The sequence below is a fragment of the Polypterus senegalus genome, chromosome 14 (genome assembly GCF_016835505.1).
Source record: "Polypterus senegalus isolate Bchr_013 chromosome 14, ASM1683550v1, whole genome shotgun sequence".
In the NCBI taxonomy this organism is placed as follows: Eukaryota; Metazoa; Chordata; class Cladistia; order Polypteriformes; family Polypteridae; genus Polypterus; species Polypterus senegalus.
In genome coordinates this window covers 7,752,516-7,769,228 of record NC_053167.1, presented here as the reverse complement: position 1 = coordinate 7,769,228, position 16,713 = coordinate 7,752,516, and the positions used below count along the sequence as shown (strand labels likewise).

General features: G+C 40.1%; 1 protein-coding gene across 11 annotated transcripts in view; it reads left to right on the top strand.

The window, feature by feature from the left end:
• Positions 1-16,713, top strand: part of ptprt (protein tyrosine phosphatase receptor type T) — a 612,567-nt gene that overhangs the window by 543,277 nt on the left and 52,577 nt on the right. The window lies entirely within an intron of this gene.

The following is a 16,713-nucleotide window of genomic DNA, read 5'->3' as shown; positions in this document are numbered from 1 at the left end:
AGACAATGTGTTTGTGAAGATGTGTGCTCTGTTCCCAGCACTGCACCCAGTCTCACTTTATTAAAACAAATCAAGCACAAGGAGTATTCCCAGAGGAAGCACAGTGCTGAAGCGCTTGGATGGCTCACACAAAGACTGAAGTGTGAGATACTTGGCTGTCTGAGCTGCACCTTCACTTGCATGGGCCAGCAGGATTGAGAGGACATGCAGTGGCATATCGGTACAAAACTAAGGTAATTAATGCAAGTCTGTGATTATCCCGCATATTGCGCTGCCCTACTGTTCTGCTGTCTTAATATTGATACAGGGGCGTCTTCGACAGGAACGGCTGAAACAGTGGCGAATAATGGTTGCCTTGGAAACACAGTCTCCAAATTGCCTTCCTGTTCCTGCAGCTTCATTATATCATCATTGTAAAACCTGACTAAATGAAAGGCGCTCCTCTTTGAGTTACTCACTTAATAAACAGCCTTCTCTATCAGGCAGGTCTGCGCGGCGGCCGCTCACCCGTGCCCTGGCGTCTGTTTGTGAGCACATCTTCGTGGCGCACTCTACCAGTATTACCTTATCATCCCAAGGGAGCTTTTCAGCAGGTTTCATTGTTGCATAATGCCTTTGATACACACTGCAAAAGTGAAGGTTTTGTTGGGGAATACTGAAGAATAATCATTTTTTTTTATTTTATATATACAGTGTATGTATATATATATATATATATACACACACACATTTTGTGTATTATTTTCTGATGTTGAGACGAAAGTTAAAATGTGTAGAATGATTGTCGATTTCAAAGAATAATTCTCACCTTCTAAAACAAGAGTCATTATCTTATTACTTCTATCCCAGTGATTTTTATTAATTTTATTTGCGCCTTCCCTTATAGGAAATTCAGACTGTACATTTTTACAAGTAATTCATTGTCATTTGATATAATAAGGAAACGAGTAGTCAACAAAGATTGCCCACTAAGCTTCATCTGATGTCCATTAGCTTGTCTGTGTACTCAGCAGTAGGATACTCTGTGCGTTTCTCCGACTGCAAAGAATGTCTGAAGTTTTTGGGGCAATTGGTTAATTAGTTGTGCAGCTGAAAAGGGAACATCATGTATCTTACTGTATATAGGAGGGTAAGGAGGGAACAAAGACAGGGCAAATGAAAGAAAAAAATGGTGAGAGTAGGTGAAAAAAAGCTAACATTAGAGAAGAAGAAGGAATTTTAAAAAGTAAGCCAGTCTTTACAACCTGAAGAAATATATGATCCCAGGCCGAGAATGAGCTCAGTGTCTGATATTTCTTTGAAAAGTGTCTTTGAAGTTCTGTGGAAGAACATAAACAGAGAGATCAATGTGGCTGTGAGCTGGAATGTAAAGTGTAAGATCTTTGATTTTACTGTGTTGAACATGCTACCTGAAATGACCTGCTGACTGTCTCCCTCTTTCACCTACATAGATGGCTGGACACTTCCTACTAGAAATGCAGTAAATTAGTTTTTAGACTGGCAAGAAGCCCGCTACGTATTATTGTGTTTACTAGATGGACCAGGGTATTGTTGGTGACATATTTGCTATGGACACAGCGGCTCCTGTTACAGCTCAAAGTGCCTGGTGGGGAATGTGTCTCTTCTGTGAGAAATGAGGTACAGATTAGACGTTTACATAGATTAGGTTGTTGATGAAAGGAGGTTGAGGGAGGTTTATGTGAAAAAGGATAGAAGGAGCTGTACAGAAGCTAGCTGTGTGAGTCAGGTGGCTTGTAATAGACAGATGTTTTAAGTTCCGTAAAGCTTATAGAAAGGCTGGTATTTAAAATGGTAGAGTTGCACTGGAAACATTGACAGTGAACCTGAGAGGTGAATGTAAACTATTAAAATCACTAATGAATTACTGTAGCTGTCTTCTGGAGCATGGGGCAAAACCAACACAATCGTTGAAATATGTTTTGTACAGGTCTGATGCAAAGCCTAGGTAGAAAGAAAAGAAACACTCTTCTACCCAGCCAACGAAGATGTTGGCATAGCTCGGTCCCATTCTACTACCCATCGCAACTTCACTGATCAGGTAAAAAAACTTATCATCAAAAGGGAAAGCAATGAGCGTAAGAACCATTTCTGCCAGTCTGATGACGGTGTTCGTGGAGGATCCTTCATTGGATGTCTGTTGAATTCTTGTCTGAGGGCAATGAGACCTTAATTGTGAGGAATGACTGTGTACAAAGAGGTGGTACATGGTAAGGATAAAACAATTAAGACTGGGAAGCTTTAAAATTGCAAAGAACTGAACAGCGTGGTTAGTATCTTTTAAGTATGAAGGGAGACCTTCAATCAGTGGTCTTGTGAGACTGTCTATGAAAGCTGAAATAACACTAGTGAGAGCGTTGCATGAAGAAACAATATCAAATTCAGGATTCTCCAGTTTGCGGATTTGGGGAGAAGTTAAAACTGAGATACCTGTGGTAGCATCAACAATGAGGTGGTCAGCGTTGGGAGGCAGTTCTTTGCTGCTGATGGGAAGAGAAATAGTAGAATTAACTATATATATATACAGTAATCCCTCCTCGATCGCGGGGGTTGTGTTCCAGACCCCCCCGCGATAGGTGAAAATCCGCGAAGTAGAAACCATATGTTTGTATGGTTATTTTTATATATTTTAAGCCCTTATAAACTCTTCCACACTGTTTATAAATATTCCCCGCAGAGTTATACAGCATAAACCCTTTGTATTCTCTTAGATATTAGGTAAGATTCACTGAAATTATGTATATAAACACACTGTTTATATACAGTAAAACCTAAATATTATTTTAAAGATATCAAGTGTCTCCGATATCACATGTTACAGCCATTACGATAGACAGGCCACCAGCAATAAATACGTACAATGCAAGAAAAATAGTATACAGTAAATGTGTGTACAGTGACACTAAACGTACGTACATGTACTAAGTACTGTAAGTAGAAAATTAATTATGGTTACTCACCAACAATGACACGATGACTTGTCCGATAACAATGCGTTTTATTTTACTGCACAACAAAGGAGAGCGTTACAGCCCTTAAAGGAGCCACTTCAGGCGATTGTGTAGTACTGCCGTTGTTCTTCTTCTGGCAGTCTTCAATCCAAATCCCTAAAGCAGATTCCATCCAGACTACTGCCTTATTACATCCACTTACAACTCGTTTTGCACCCTGGTTAAAAGGACACTGCGGTCGTAGATCTTATATTCCTTTCCTACTTTTTAAATAAAAAGAATCATAGCCTTCAACAAATCCAAAACGTTTACCTTTTTGGCAATCGTTAACATCTTCCGTTTGAGCTTGGGCACGGCCCCTGAAGCAGTAGCAGATTGTTTTGGAGCCATAACGAAGGGCTTGACTATGCACAAAGATAAAAACAAAAGAGCACAACTCTTTACACAGCGAAACACGTTGATGCTGAATGAGCGAGACGAGACTTCCTGGTTAACACTGCATTCAGCACGCAGGAACTTAACTGCGTGCTCTGATTGGTTAGCTTCTCAGTCATCTGCCAATAGCGTCCCTTGTATGAAATCAACTGGGCAAACCAACTGAGGAAGCATGTACAGGAAGTAAAAAAGACACATTGTCTGCAGAGCCCGCGAAGCAGCGAAAAATCCGCGTTATATATTTAGTTATGCTTTCATATAAAATCCGCGATAGAGCGAAACCGCGAAAGTCAAAGCGCGATATAGCGAGGGATTACTGTATAGAGAAATAAGGCACAGATTCACATGTCAAACCCAAAAGACTTTTAGTTTTCTTCATCTGTGGGGCACGTCTTCCCCGTGAACCCCACAGGCAATACACAGTCCCAAGCACAATAACATAAACCCTTTTTCTGGCACCACCATTCCTCTCTATCAACCTCGCCCTCTTCCTCCCGATTCTGGCCCTGAGCGGTGGTTACCGGCCCTTTTTATAGCCCACCCGGAAGTGCTCCAGGTGCTTAACAACCTGCATCTGATTGCTCCTCCGGGCGGGGCTGTAGAGTTGTCCAGCTGGGCTGTGGAATCCATGCAGCACCCCTTGGCGGCCACCCCAACTCCCAACTGGTCTGTTGAGGACTCCATCTCCCATGGAGCCCTGCAGGATGTTGAGACATCGTCACTGACCACGGAGGCTGAAACCAAGCGTCCGAGGGGAGGTATTGAGTTGCCCATGGTTGCTCCCCAGAACATATGCAGCAGGGGCATCCCGCCGCCTGCCACTATATATATATATATATATATATATATATATACTTGGGGGCTTTGCCCCCTGCTCACTTTGCTTGCCAACCCCCCGGGCTTACGCTATGTGCTAGCCTCTTTGCATTTCTGCTGCTTGTGTATGGGGATGCAGATGTACAATTTAAACTGATATTTATTTTCATGGGAATTGTTACATATGCATCAATGCAACGTATAACTACCCATGATTGAATTTCATTTCTTTCTCTCTATTAAATTAAACGCCTTTTTTGAATGTGTGGCTCTGAGATTTGTTAATTGTCTTTGCAAAAGCTTTTCTAACAAGAAACTGTTTACGTTTTAATACGAATGACGTATCAAGATCTTCTTTGTTGTATAATGTTATCCGTGGAAGGTGTAGTACATTAACTTTCTTGTATACATCCTTCTTTCTACAGTATTTTGTGTGTTGGAAGACTGGACATTGTTAACGGTTATAGATATTCTTCAGGATATTGTAAGTTGGTGTTTTCATCTTCCACATGATCACCACCAACTGTTTCAGCATAGTCTATTGATGCGCATTTAACCAATTTTCTGTGTAACCAATGAACGTTTTTGGCGTTAATTCGTTTGACTTCTTCGTTTCTCAGTGCTAGAATTGCACGTGGATTCATTTTTTCTGTTGATAACCCTTTGTGATGAAATTCTTCAATAAGATTTGAACATAATATGTCTTCTTTAATTGGGAACTTAAAGTGAGAAAAACTTTAAAATGTATAAGAGCTGAGAGCGCAGGAAGTGTGTCTGACAAAAGCATTCACACGAATGAGAGGATGGTGATCTTGTTTGAAAATGTTTGAGAGGAGGGTGTGACTTGAAAAAATCTCAAGGCAAAAGTCTCATGTCACGGGACTTGAAAAAAGTCTCTCTTCCAGAAAGTCTTGCCTCCAAAAAGTCTTGTCGCGTTGAAGGATTTTTTTTATATAATAGAGAGATATATATAAGAACACATGGTTTCCCTCTACCCTTTAATTTCTTCTCTAATTAGTAAGATAGAGAGTGATATAGAGCACCTGTGCTGGAAGCCCTCAGATCTTATTACAAACACACCCATATCATATGCACATGAAACCGTAAAGATCAATTCAGCAGGTAACAGTGTTTAATGTCCCTGCAACCTTGAAACTGGATTTTGCCCACTTTGTGCAGATGTTCTTTTTCTAAACATTTTACTATGAAGAACGGTCATGAATGATGCTATATTTTAATGAATGTTGGCAGTAAGAGTGAGAGGTGATGCCTTGTAGCATGTGCAGCATCTTACCTTTAGCCCATGTTGGTAGGTGAAGAACCTGGAAAGGGTCACTCAGGCAGATGCTGGATGAAAAAGCAATCTGCATTTGTTGAGAGACATCCAGGAAGGTGCTTTTTAGAGTGTGAAAGAGTTCTAGAAGAAAGAAAAGCGAAGCACGTGCAGCGGGAAAGCTACCTGCTAATCATCAAGAAAATCGCGTTTAATTTCAGCTTTTCACAGCCAAGCGGCTTCTGTTGGGACGCAATGAATGGAAAGCATCACAGGCGAACACAGTCATTAGCCTTTCTTTCTTCTCCTAATCTTCAGTATTCTCTGTGTGCGAGACCAGCTGAAGGAGGTGTGAGGATTTGAATGGACGCCTTTCGGCTGATTGCCGGAATGCCAGTTTGGAGAGAAGATTGCTGTATCGGGGTGAGGGCCATTATCACCGGCACCATTCATGCCTCCTGTAATGACAGCCCATTCAGCTTGCAGATGGCACAGCAGCTTTGCTTTGCTGACACCGCACCTACGGCTTTCACTTGCACAAAGCCATTCTTAAGAGTAACCAAAATAAATCTGCATGATAAGCCTGGCATAGGGACAAAAATACAACAAAACAACAGGTGCACAGAAGTGAGTGTCATCATCCTGCCTCCTGTTAAAGTATGTACGCTCTTCTAACAGGTCACCTACACCTTAATACACTTTATGCTTGTTTTAGTTGTGAATGGAAACGTAGCCACACTGAATGTGACAACAGTAATTGAGTAAAGAGCAGAGTGTGTACGATGATCTCCTAAGATTCAAATAAGTGCTTCTTAAAAACAGATCAAATTGCACTGTCATTGTGGCAAATGACTTTACATGTCATGTGGCTTTAAGTACTAATGTGATATGGTACCACGATCATGATCTCTGAGCTTATCTGCTAATCTCAAAGGTAAGCCAACAATTTCATTTGGGTCAATTACTTTGAATTTTGCCAAATGTTGTGAAATAGCAGAGTAATGGTTTCTATCGCGGGAGATTCTTTCATCATGAACTGTGATCCTCTGTAGTGTGGCACATGATGTCTGACAGACATGTTTGTAAAGAGAGTTTCTGGCAGGATCCTTTATCCATACATAGTCATTGAATTCAAATCATAATTAGTGTTCAGTCTCTTGTTTCATGTACTGGAGTTTCTGTTTCTATGTGTTCAGTTTAAAGTTTCCTATTAACATAATCCTGCATATACCTGGTATGAAAACTAAAAAACCCATGCGGGCACATAAAGGCCCTTGTGGGCATGCGTAAAGTGCATACAGGCCATGGCAACGGAAAGATTTGAATCTAGGACTTTGAACCTTTGGTGCAGCTGGGCTAACCATTGCACTTATGTCTATAAATGTTTATATTTGAGAAATTAGATTAACAGGTCATGTTAACTGGTTAGTTCAATTTCCACCAGCAAACTAATAAAGTATCTATCTATCTATCTATCTATCTATCTATCTATCTATCTATCTATCTATCTATCTATCTATCTATCTATCAGATATAGTGCCTTTCACATATCTATCTATCTATCTATCTATCTATCTATCTATCTATCTATCTATCTATCTATCTATCTATCTATCTATCTATCTATCTATCTATCATATAGTGCCTTTCACATATCTATCTATCTATCTATCTATCTATCTATCTATCTATCTATCTATCTATCTATTGTGGTGTACAGCCCGGACACAGACAGGCAGGCATGTTGTTTCACCACACACCCGTTTATTTACAGCTATTATTTAAAATAGTTCAGTGCACATTCCCAATGCCTCAGCACCAATCACCCCTTTAAGTCCTGGCCAACACAATGACTTTCACAGTCTTCAGACCGCCTCCACTCCTCTCCTCCGAGCTCCGTCCTCTTCCACCTGAATCCAGCCATCAAATGGAGGGAGGCGGCCCCTTTTATACACCCCCGGATGGGCTCCAGGTTCTTCCTGAGGAGCCTCCACCGACAACCCCCCGTGCTACAGCTGTGTAGCCGGAAGTACTCTGGGTGTCCCTGATCCTCTTTCCCCCAGCACTTCCTAATGTGGCGGAAGTGCTGAGGTCCAGGGCTCCCAAGGCATTGGGGCGCCCCCTGGAGGTGACCATGGGCCCCTACAGGGTTGGGCTTCCAAGCCCTCTACCTGTGGCCCCCAACACAATAATGGCGGTCGCCCCCTCGTGGTTCGGAGGAGGCACAAGTCCTCCTCCGGTCCGCCTGGGCACCCCGGCTGGGAACCACCCCCAGCCGCGTGCCACACTATCTATCTATCATATAGTGCCTTTCACATATCTATCTATCTATCTATCTATCTATCTATCTATCTATCTATCTATCTATCTATCTATCTATCTATCTATCTATCTATCTATTATATAGTGCCTTTTACATATCTATGTAGGGGAACAATAGAAGAGTTGGCAAGCAGAATAAAGGATATGAAAGCTCTGAGTGTGAGGCTGAGCAGTGCTAACCGTTGTCCAGAAATTTTTTGTAAATATTAATATTCATATTAATTATAATGTGTAAACTTATAGATTCTATAAGAATAGATTGGAGCAGAGGAGAAGGATCCACCAGTGCTCTACTTTGCCATTCTTTAATTTACCAGCTAAGGTTAACTATTAAGTGGTTGGCCACCATTCAATAAGATCTTTGGAGGTCAAACACTAAGATAGTTTTAACCTTCCAATATTGTTGCAGTCATCTCAAAAGTGTCTAAACTCTAAATAACCAAAATGGCTTTCTGATTGTGTTGAATGTCATACTTGTGGTCTTACAGAAGTGGTAGTATTATTAGTAGAACTGTCAAATGTATAGCGTAGAAAAACCTTACATGCCACATTAAATATCCACATAGAGGATGAATTACAGGTATTTTAAATTTTTAAGTAACTCACTCATTTATTTATGGTTAGTAGCTGCATTTCCAATAACCTCTTTAATGCACATTTTGAAATTGCTGACCAAAAAATCAGTAATGGATACTCGTAAATTTTGAAAAAAAAACTCTGATCATTAATTTGTCATCAAACAACCGCCAGCCAAATAATAGATATCCAGCCTTTCCTGTTAACATAATCCTTCTCAATTCTGTTCACGAATGTAGAGGTAACACAAAGTAGGAACCAGCCCAGGACAGAGTGCCAGTCTATCACAGGAGACACTCTCATTCGCTCCCACACGAGTGATTTAGAGTCAACAGTCTACCAAACACCCGCCTCTTAGGGATGTGAGGCATAATGCCCACCCAACAGAGAGAACGTAAAACTCCACACAAATAGGGATGGGGCCAAGATTGTAAGAAAAGTACTCTGAAATTGACTAATGTAGCTAAAGTTTGTATACCTGTAATGGTGGGTAGTGGAAAACACTAGTAGCTGCATTTGAACCACTGCTTTACTTGAGACCAGTTCAACAAGTACTTTTTCCCTTTTACTGTTTCTGCTAGTAGCAGGATGGCACTTTAAGATGGTCCTGTTTTGGACCTGAAGCCTTGCTTCTGTTTGTTGACTCTCAGATGCTGTTTGCATGTCGGTGGTGCACTGTGTAGGTGTTTCAAGCGCTGCCAAAGAGATGAATGAAGCAGCAGGAGGTGGACAATTTAACAGTACAGAGCAACATTGCTTGTTTATTCCTCGTTTCATTTCATGGTCTGATACAAGCCTTCACTCATTAGCTGGAAAGCCATCAGCAGGTTTTCTTGTTTTTTTACTTTCTACTTTTTTTAATCTTCTTTTACTTTGGAGTTGGGAGTTGCAGTAATGCTGAGTGCCGAGGCCTCTAACTGGACCAACTTTCCTTTTGAGAAGATGTGTGGGTGTTTCCTGTTTTTGCCAGAAGTCAGCTTTTATCTAGTAAAGTCTTTGTGGCAATTTCTTACTTTTTTTCTGCAGATGCAACTAGGTGCTTTTCTTTGACAGCCTCAGACCTGTTCTTCAGTTATGACAGATAGGTTGCTTCAGTTAAAACACCGTAAGAAATTAAAAAATCCTTACTTATTATAAACACCCTATAGACATTTAATTAAATCCACCTATCTAGTGCTGTGTAGAAGAACCCCTTGTTTCTTCTAGAAGAGCCAGATTTCTTTCAGGTATGAATTTAACAACTTTCTTGTAATATTCCATAGAGTTTGCTCCATGTTGACTTAATAGAATCATGCAGATAGAACTTGTATGTTGAGTTTTTGACAACTCACTCATGCTGTGAAATTCCCCATCCACATCATTCCAAAGGCACTAATTTACATTGAGATCTGGGCTGTGCAGGCCATTGCAGTAACCTAAAAGTCACCGTCATGTTCATAAATCCAATCTGAGGTGATATGTGCTTTGTAACATGGTGCTTTATCTTGCTGGGAGTACTTATTTCAAAATGTTGTAAATTGGGACACCTTGTTAAAATTGTTTTTTGGGAGGTCTAATACATTTTTTCATGGATCATTTGAGAGAAATGTATCAACAGACCATATACTCGCATATAAGTTGGGTCTTGAAACCCCAAAAAATTGATCAAAAAATCAGACCCCGACTTATACGCTCGTTCAAAACTACGACACTTATTTATTTATTTATTTATTTTCATCTTCTTGCTTCCTACAATCTCGCATTAGTTTCTCAGAAACATTTTGTTGCAGCAGTGCAGTTACCAATTTCTTTTGCTTTTAATTTAAAACCAGCTTCATATTTTCTTCTGATCGAACCCTTCATCATAGATAAGAGATGCTCTTACAATAATGGTGTATGACGGTGTGACATACAAAAAACACAAAACAGTACAGACGTCGCTTCTGAATAGTTCATGTATTACCGTATGGTCACGTACGCACAATACATAGAATAAAAAGGCAGTGTGCTCTATGGTTGCTCTCTCAGGTGGGCGTTACCATATCATAATCTCTTGGACCAATAGAGTGAGTTTTCCGTATTCGACTTATACGACCGATATTATAAAATACAGGAAATTATACGGTAAAATCAAGTCCCGACTTATCTACGGGAGAACTTAAATGCAAGTATATACGATATGTGTTTTTATTAATAATTCAGTTTAGGATACATACAAAACTTTTTGCTGTTTCATTTTTAATGTATTGTGCCACCTTTTTATACCTTTAGTATATAGTTACTCAATTTCTAGGATGTGTGGCACTGTTAGTAGGAGGAGACTCCCAAGAGGCACTATGCACAGCATCACGATTCCCTGCTTTTTAACTCCACACAGCACTCTGTAAAGCATCCAAGATTACGGATGAAAAGCTCACAAAATCTCAGTCTTCTGCTTATGATCTTCAAAGCTTTCCAGTTAGTAACTTTTAGCATTCCATTTCTCAACTCTGTTAATATTTGTGGCATTTTGATTCTGGTGACAACTTGTCTTGTTGGTCAACCGCTGTTGCCAATTCTTGTTCAGACTTTGCTCACAGTTTTGCTCTCTGTTTTTTGACAACCGCATTTCAGAATTTTAGATAACGACTGTTGCCACAGTTTCTTGAATTCATGTGTGTCTACTATTCCTTTAAACATCATCTTTGCAAGTTGCTCACTAATTCTGTTGTAAACAGGTGATACATAGAGGTTGGTCGGAACTAAAAAGCAGGTGGACCTGGTCTCTTCCGCAGGCCACCTGAGCCTGGCAAAACATTTAAAAGGTAGACTATGACCATAAAGGATGCACATGGTCAACAACAATTTTTTGGTACACTGTGGTATTCAGATGATGATCAGTAGGTACCGTATTAGAAGGCCTCATGTTTTTCAGCAAACATTCCACATACCATTACAGGACCACCACTTTCCTGCATTGGTCACACAAGGCAAGGTAGATTGATGGATTCACACTGTTTATGACAAGTTCTGACCTGAGTGTTTGTGTATTGCAGCAACAATAGAAATTAATCAACCAGGTGCATTTTTTTAGTATTTAATTGCTCAGTTTTAGAGATTAGATTCCCACTGTAGCCTCATTTTCCTTTTCATAGCTAGCGGGAGTGCAACTCGATGCCGTCTTCTTCAAGGCCCAACATGTCCAGCAGTGTTCACAGATGCATCTCTACACACCAGCATTATAAACAGCCATCATTTGAGTTATTTCTGGACTTTCTTTTAGCTTAAACAAGTTCGGCCATTTTCCTCTGAACTCTTTTATTCAAAACGTGTTTTCACCAAACAAAACTGCCACTCCATTTATTGCACCCTTCTCCATAAATCATAAAGGCTGTATTCCTGAATATTCCCAGAAGGTAGCTGTATCCGAGATGCCAGAACCATAAAGTCTCACTTACACAATGTCCTCCCATTTAATATTCTTGAACTGAGATTTTTTGGTACCCAAAACAAGTATAAACTTATAAAAACCCCAAAAATACCAGAAAACACAGGAATAAAAAAATCATGGATGAAATAAAATATCAGTTTAAGACAGTTTTTGAACATGCAGAATCAATAATCCATAGACATATTAGAGTTATAAGTCAATTGTCTCTTCACACATGCATCTTTAGGAAATGGAAGGAAAACCCAGGGAGCATTTGTATGCTACACACAGATGGTGAAAGGTCAGGAATCGAACCCAGTGCCACCCACTGAGCCTTGATCATGACAATAGTTTGAACTTGGATCATAAGGATAGACGGAACAAAAAATATTCCCAATTTTACCACTTAACACTACATGGCAAATGAACTTGATGTCCTTCATGTATGATTATCATTTTCACAGAACAACATTCTTTACTGATTTGTCTGCATTCTATGAAAGATTATGTGGCCAAAATGAAATGAAATCCAGCAGGTTAAGTACATTGAAATACATTACATGTGTAAGCATTGTCATGGTTTTATTGTGTCATAATCAATAATATATCAACCAAATGATCGATTTCTTATTTCACGTAGTACATTTTAGTTCACGTGTATAGATTGTGTGTCACAAACAAAGCAAATGTTTTGCATTTCGCTAAACATGCGCTGCTCTTGTTGCATTTCTATTTGAAACCACCCTTTAAATGTGCCAAAACTGAAAATAATCAAATGACTATTTGGTGTCAAGAAACTGGGCAAAGGGTGTCAACAGTTGGGGAAAAAAGTGTTTTTCAATTTTCTGTATTCTGATGGCGAGCAGAAGCTTTATCAATATGGACTGTGGAGTGGTTCACTGAAATGGCAAAATGTAAGTTTTAGGTTTCACAAGTTTACTCGCGTTGTGAAGAGGAGGGCTGAACACACCCCAGGGAGACGTGGTCGCTCCTCCGAAACCCCCTCTTAAACGGTGATACAATGAGAAACAAATGCAGTTTTTTTTTTTACCTCCTCTTTGTTCTGCTGGCTTGCTGCTGCTGCCGTGTTGCATGATCTGAATCTCGTGTGGCACTTTGAACATTTAAAAGCCTGTACAGCAGCTGTCCTACTCTTAGTCTTTTATTTCTGGTCCTGGGCGTGGTTAAATAACTTGGCGCTGTTGGTTAAGTCTCGTCTCACGAGACACGAGTTCTTGAAATTTTTTAGTTTATAATTTAAAAACGGAATAAGAATCTGAAAATCTAACAACATCACATTAAAGTTAAATAAAACCTGAAAAGAATGATACCAAACATATATATGTAGGTTTTAAAATAAGCTTGATTTAAAGCGTGACACAAAACGGGACATTAAAAACATCATCATTGCCCTTTTCGGCTTAGGATTTTATATATAGAGAGTAGATATTTGCTGCCCAGCAATCAAATTGAAAGTTAGGTAGAGCCATTCCGCCTTAGGTCTTTGGAGGGTCGCCCTTTGAATATGTGGAATTTTTTAATTCCAAATAAATTAGGTTGAATCTAATTTCTTGAAAAATGACCTATTGATGTATATTGGAAAGTTTTGAAATTAAAAGAGAAGCTAAAGTGAAAAGAAGGGTTGACCATCTATGCAAGTCTTGCTTAGTTTTTTCCATACAGATGGCATAGACCAGTGATGGCGAACCATTTAGAAACCAAGTGCCCAAACTGCAATCCAAAACCCACTTATTTATCGCAAAGTGCCAACATGGCAATTTAACCTGAATACCACCTAAAACTGAACACCAGCATAACCAAGGAGCTGGTGGTGGATTTTAGGAGGCCCAGGCCCCTCATGGACCCCGTGATCATCAGAGGTGAGTGTGTGCAGAGGGTACAGACCTATAAATACCTGGGAGTGCAGCTGGATGGTAAATTGGACTGGACTGCCAATACTGATGCTCTGTCTGTCTGTCTATCTACTGAGCTTTTAGTTTAGAAAAGCAACTCATACATTAACATCTTTTGTCTTAAAAGAAAAACATAATAGCGGAGCTTTCAATGATACAAACAGCTTTTTGTTGAAAGGTAAAAGTTTGCATTCGGTATGCTTTTGAACAATTAATGTGCTTTTTGTTGTTGTATGCATGCTGATAATTTGTCTAACCATGGCTCATACTTTGTAAGCTTGAGAGCAACACATGCAGCACTCAGGTCATCTGTTAGTCTGTTTCTGGTGTCAGATTTGATTTAATTCAAAGCTGAAAACAGCTGCGCACAAGCATAAAATGTTCCAAACAAAGTAAGGAAAGCAATCTCAAGTGCCTTCATTGACTTAAGATTATTTGGCAGAGAATTCCACACTTTAAGGATTTCATTTTCATAACTAACTGTGCTGTCCTTTGTCATCCCTTGATCCTCTCAAGTGTTTCACGCAGGTCTTCCTTATTAAGCTCCACCCCCAAAGCTTCCATTATATATTACGGGGTCGTGGATCAGGTGTGGCGATTAGCAACTCCCGGCAATAATTACAGATGCGGACGACTCATCACCTGTGCGCTTAAGCGAGGACTGCCCGCATCACAAAGCTCCCGGAAACCGCTCCGGCCACTCTACCATAACCCCCTTTAAGCCGCGAGTGCGACAATTATCTGTTAAAACTGGCCTTTTCAATTTTGAGCTGTGGACCCGCTATACCACATCCCTTCCAACCCCACCACGGGAATCACAGACTCAAAAGGCTGCAGTCCGTGCCGCACCCTCAAGCAGCATGTGTGCCGCCCGCCTTACCCCAGACAGGAGAGGGAGGAAGCGCTCCCATTGGGCTGCTGGGCAGAGGGGCGGTGATGTGAGAAAAGTCCTCCGGAGCGCGTGAAGAGGGTGAGCGGTGAGGGGAGCAGCCCGGCCCCGCATTCCTCTGGCTTTATAGTAACGAACTCTGTGCTCGGGCGACGGCGCGCGTGCCCACTGAGAGTGCTCTGAGTGCCCCCTTTGGCACGCGTGCCATAGGTTCGCCACCACTGGCATAGACTCTTGATTTCACTGTTCTACCCACTTTGCTGTTAGAGTAGCACAGTGAAGACCTGTAAGTCCATCCACCCATCAGTCCATCATTAAAGCTGCCTAACCCAGTTCAGCATTGCTGGTGCTAAAGTCTGGAATCATTGGCGGAAAGGGCAGACTAGTAAATCCTAAAGGTATTTTATAAAAACTATGTGACTTGGAGCTGAGAACTAATTGTGGGCTGAATTCCCTCATCTTGTAAAAAGTCTGTTTGCTTGTTTGTGGAGTAATAATTAATGAGAAATCTCATAGTTATACCTGTGTGTCATATAAAGTACTGTCGTGTTAATTTTTTTTTTAATTTAAACAAATGGTTTATATCCATTTTTATATGAAAATGTGATTTTTTTGATTTAAACAAAAGATGCATTTTTTTATTTAAATAGTGCTACCAATTCAACAACAACAATAATAATAATAATAATAATAATAATAATAATAATAATAATATGTTTTATTTAAATAGCACCTTTTCCATGGTCAAAGCTCTTCACGGAAATTCAGAAAGGATAACAGGGCATTTATAACCTTTGGATAGAAATAATATCTGCATAAAATAGCTAAATAAAGATAAGTACAGCATATACAAAGCATTGAAACAGAATACTGCAAACTAGAATAAAATATAAAAATACGAACACTACAATAAAACCCTGAAAAAATCATTTGTGATACCAATGCAATTCTTCTTGGGCACCTGGACAGAGAGGTTCAACTGAAAAAAGGGTCAGGACTTCAGGGATAGTTTAATGCCTTCCCGAACAAAGGGGTTGACAGTTGAATGAATGGAGTCGGCTGATCTCATTCATTTAAGGAGGTCATTCCAAAGTCTGGGTGCTACACAGCTGAAGGCTCAGTCCCCCAAAGAGTGCAGGTTAGTTTTGGGGTACAAGAAAATTGCAAGAGGACCTTTGGTGGGAGCACAGAGTAGTGTAGCGATGTTGGGTACTGAGACAGTCTGGTGTAAGTCCACTTGAAGCTTTAGAGGTCATTAGTAGAATTTAATACTCAGTCCTATGGGACGGTAGAGCAGGATGGCTGTTCTCACTCGCTGTTGCTGGTTTGTGTAAGTACTCTTGCAGCAGAGTCTGAACCAACTGGAGCTGTGATACGAGATTAGAAGAGGCGCCTGCCTATAGGGAGTTAGAGCAGTAGATGCAGGATGTGATAGAAGCATGGACAAGGTTCTCAACACTGGAAAAGAGAGGAATGAGCGAACACGAGGTATGTTATGGAGGTGGAAGCAAGAAAGATTTTTTTTTGTGATGAATGTGGGTAGACTAAGAAAGGGAAAAATCAAAAATGACACCAAGTTTCCTAGCGGAAGAAGGTCTCTGATGAGATCCTTACCACTATCTGTGGTAGCGTTCAAAATATGCAGATGTTTAAGATACCCTTTTTAAACAATTGAAACAAAGAGTGGCACTTTTTATTTAAACAGCGCAAATGTATAATGTAAAATAAATATTTTACTGCAAACAGTATCATATGAATAACAAACAAATGAAAGGCTACAAATTGTAACTGCTTATAATCCCCAAACTTGACAAAAGTATAGTCAGACGTTTTCAAACACTTACACAGCGTGGATGTGTTTAGAGAGGCCAACGGTGAGGCTTGCGGATTGATTGTGTTTTAGGTGGGTCCGCAAATTGCTCATATTTGACCATTGAATGACTACCTTTTTCAAAACAGGACAGCAGACCCACATAACACAGGTTTGTCTTTTCTGAATTTAAAACAAATGCTTCTGACACAGTCCCACTTGGGTATATATGTTCTTTGGACTGGAATATAAATATTGTTGCCAAAAATAAGAATATCTCTGTGAAGTGTTGCACTGGAAATTTTGGAGAAAATGACTCTCC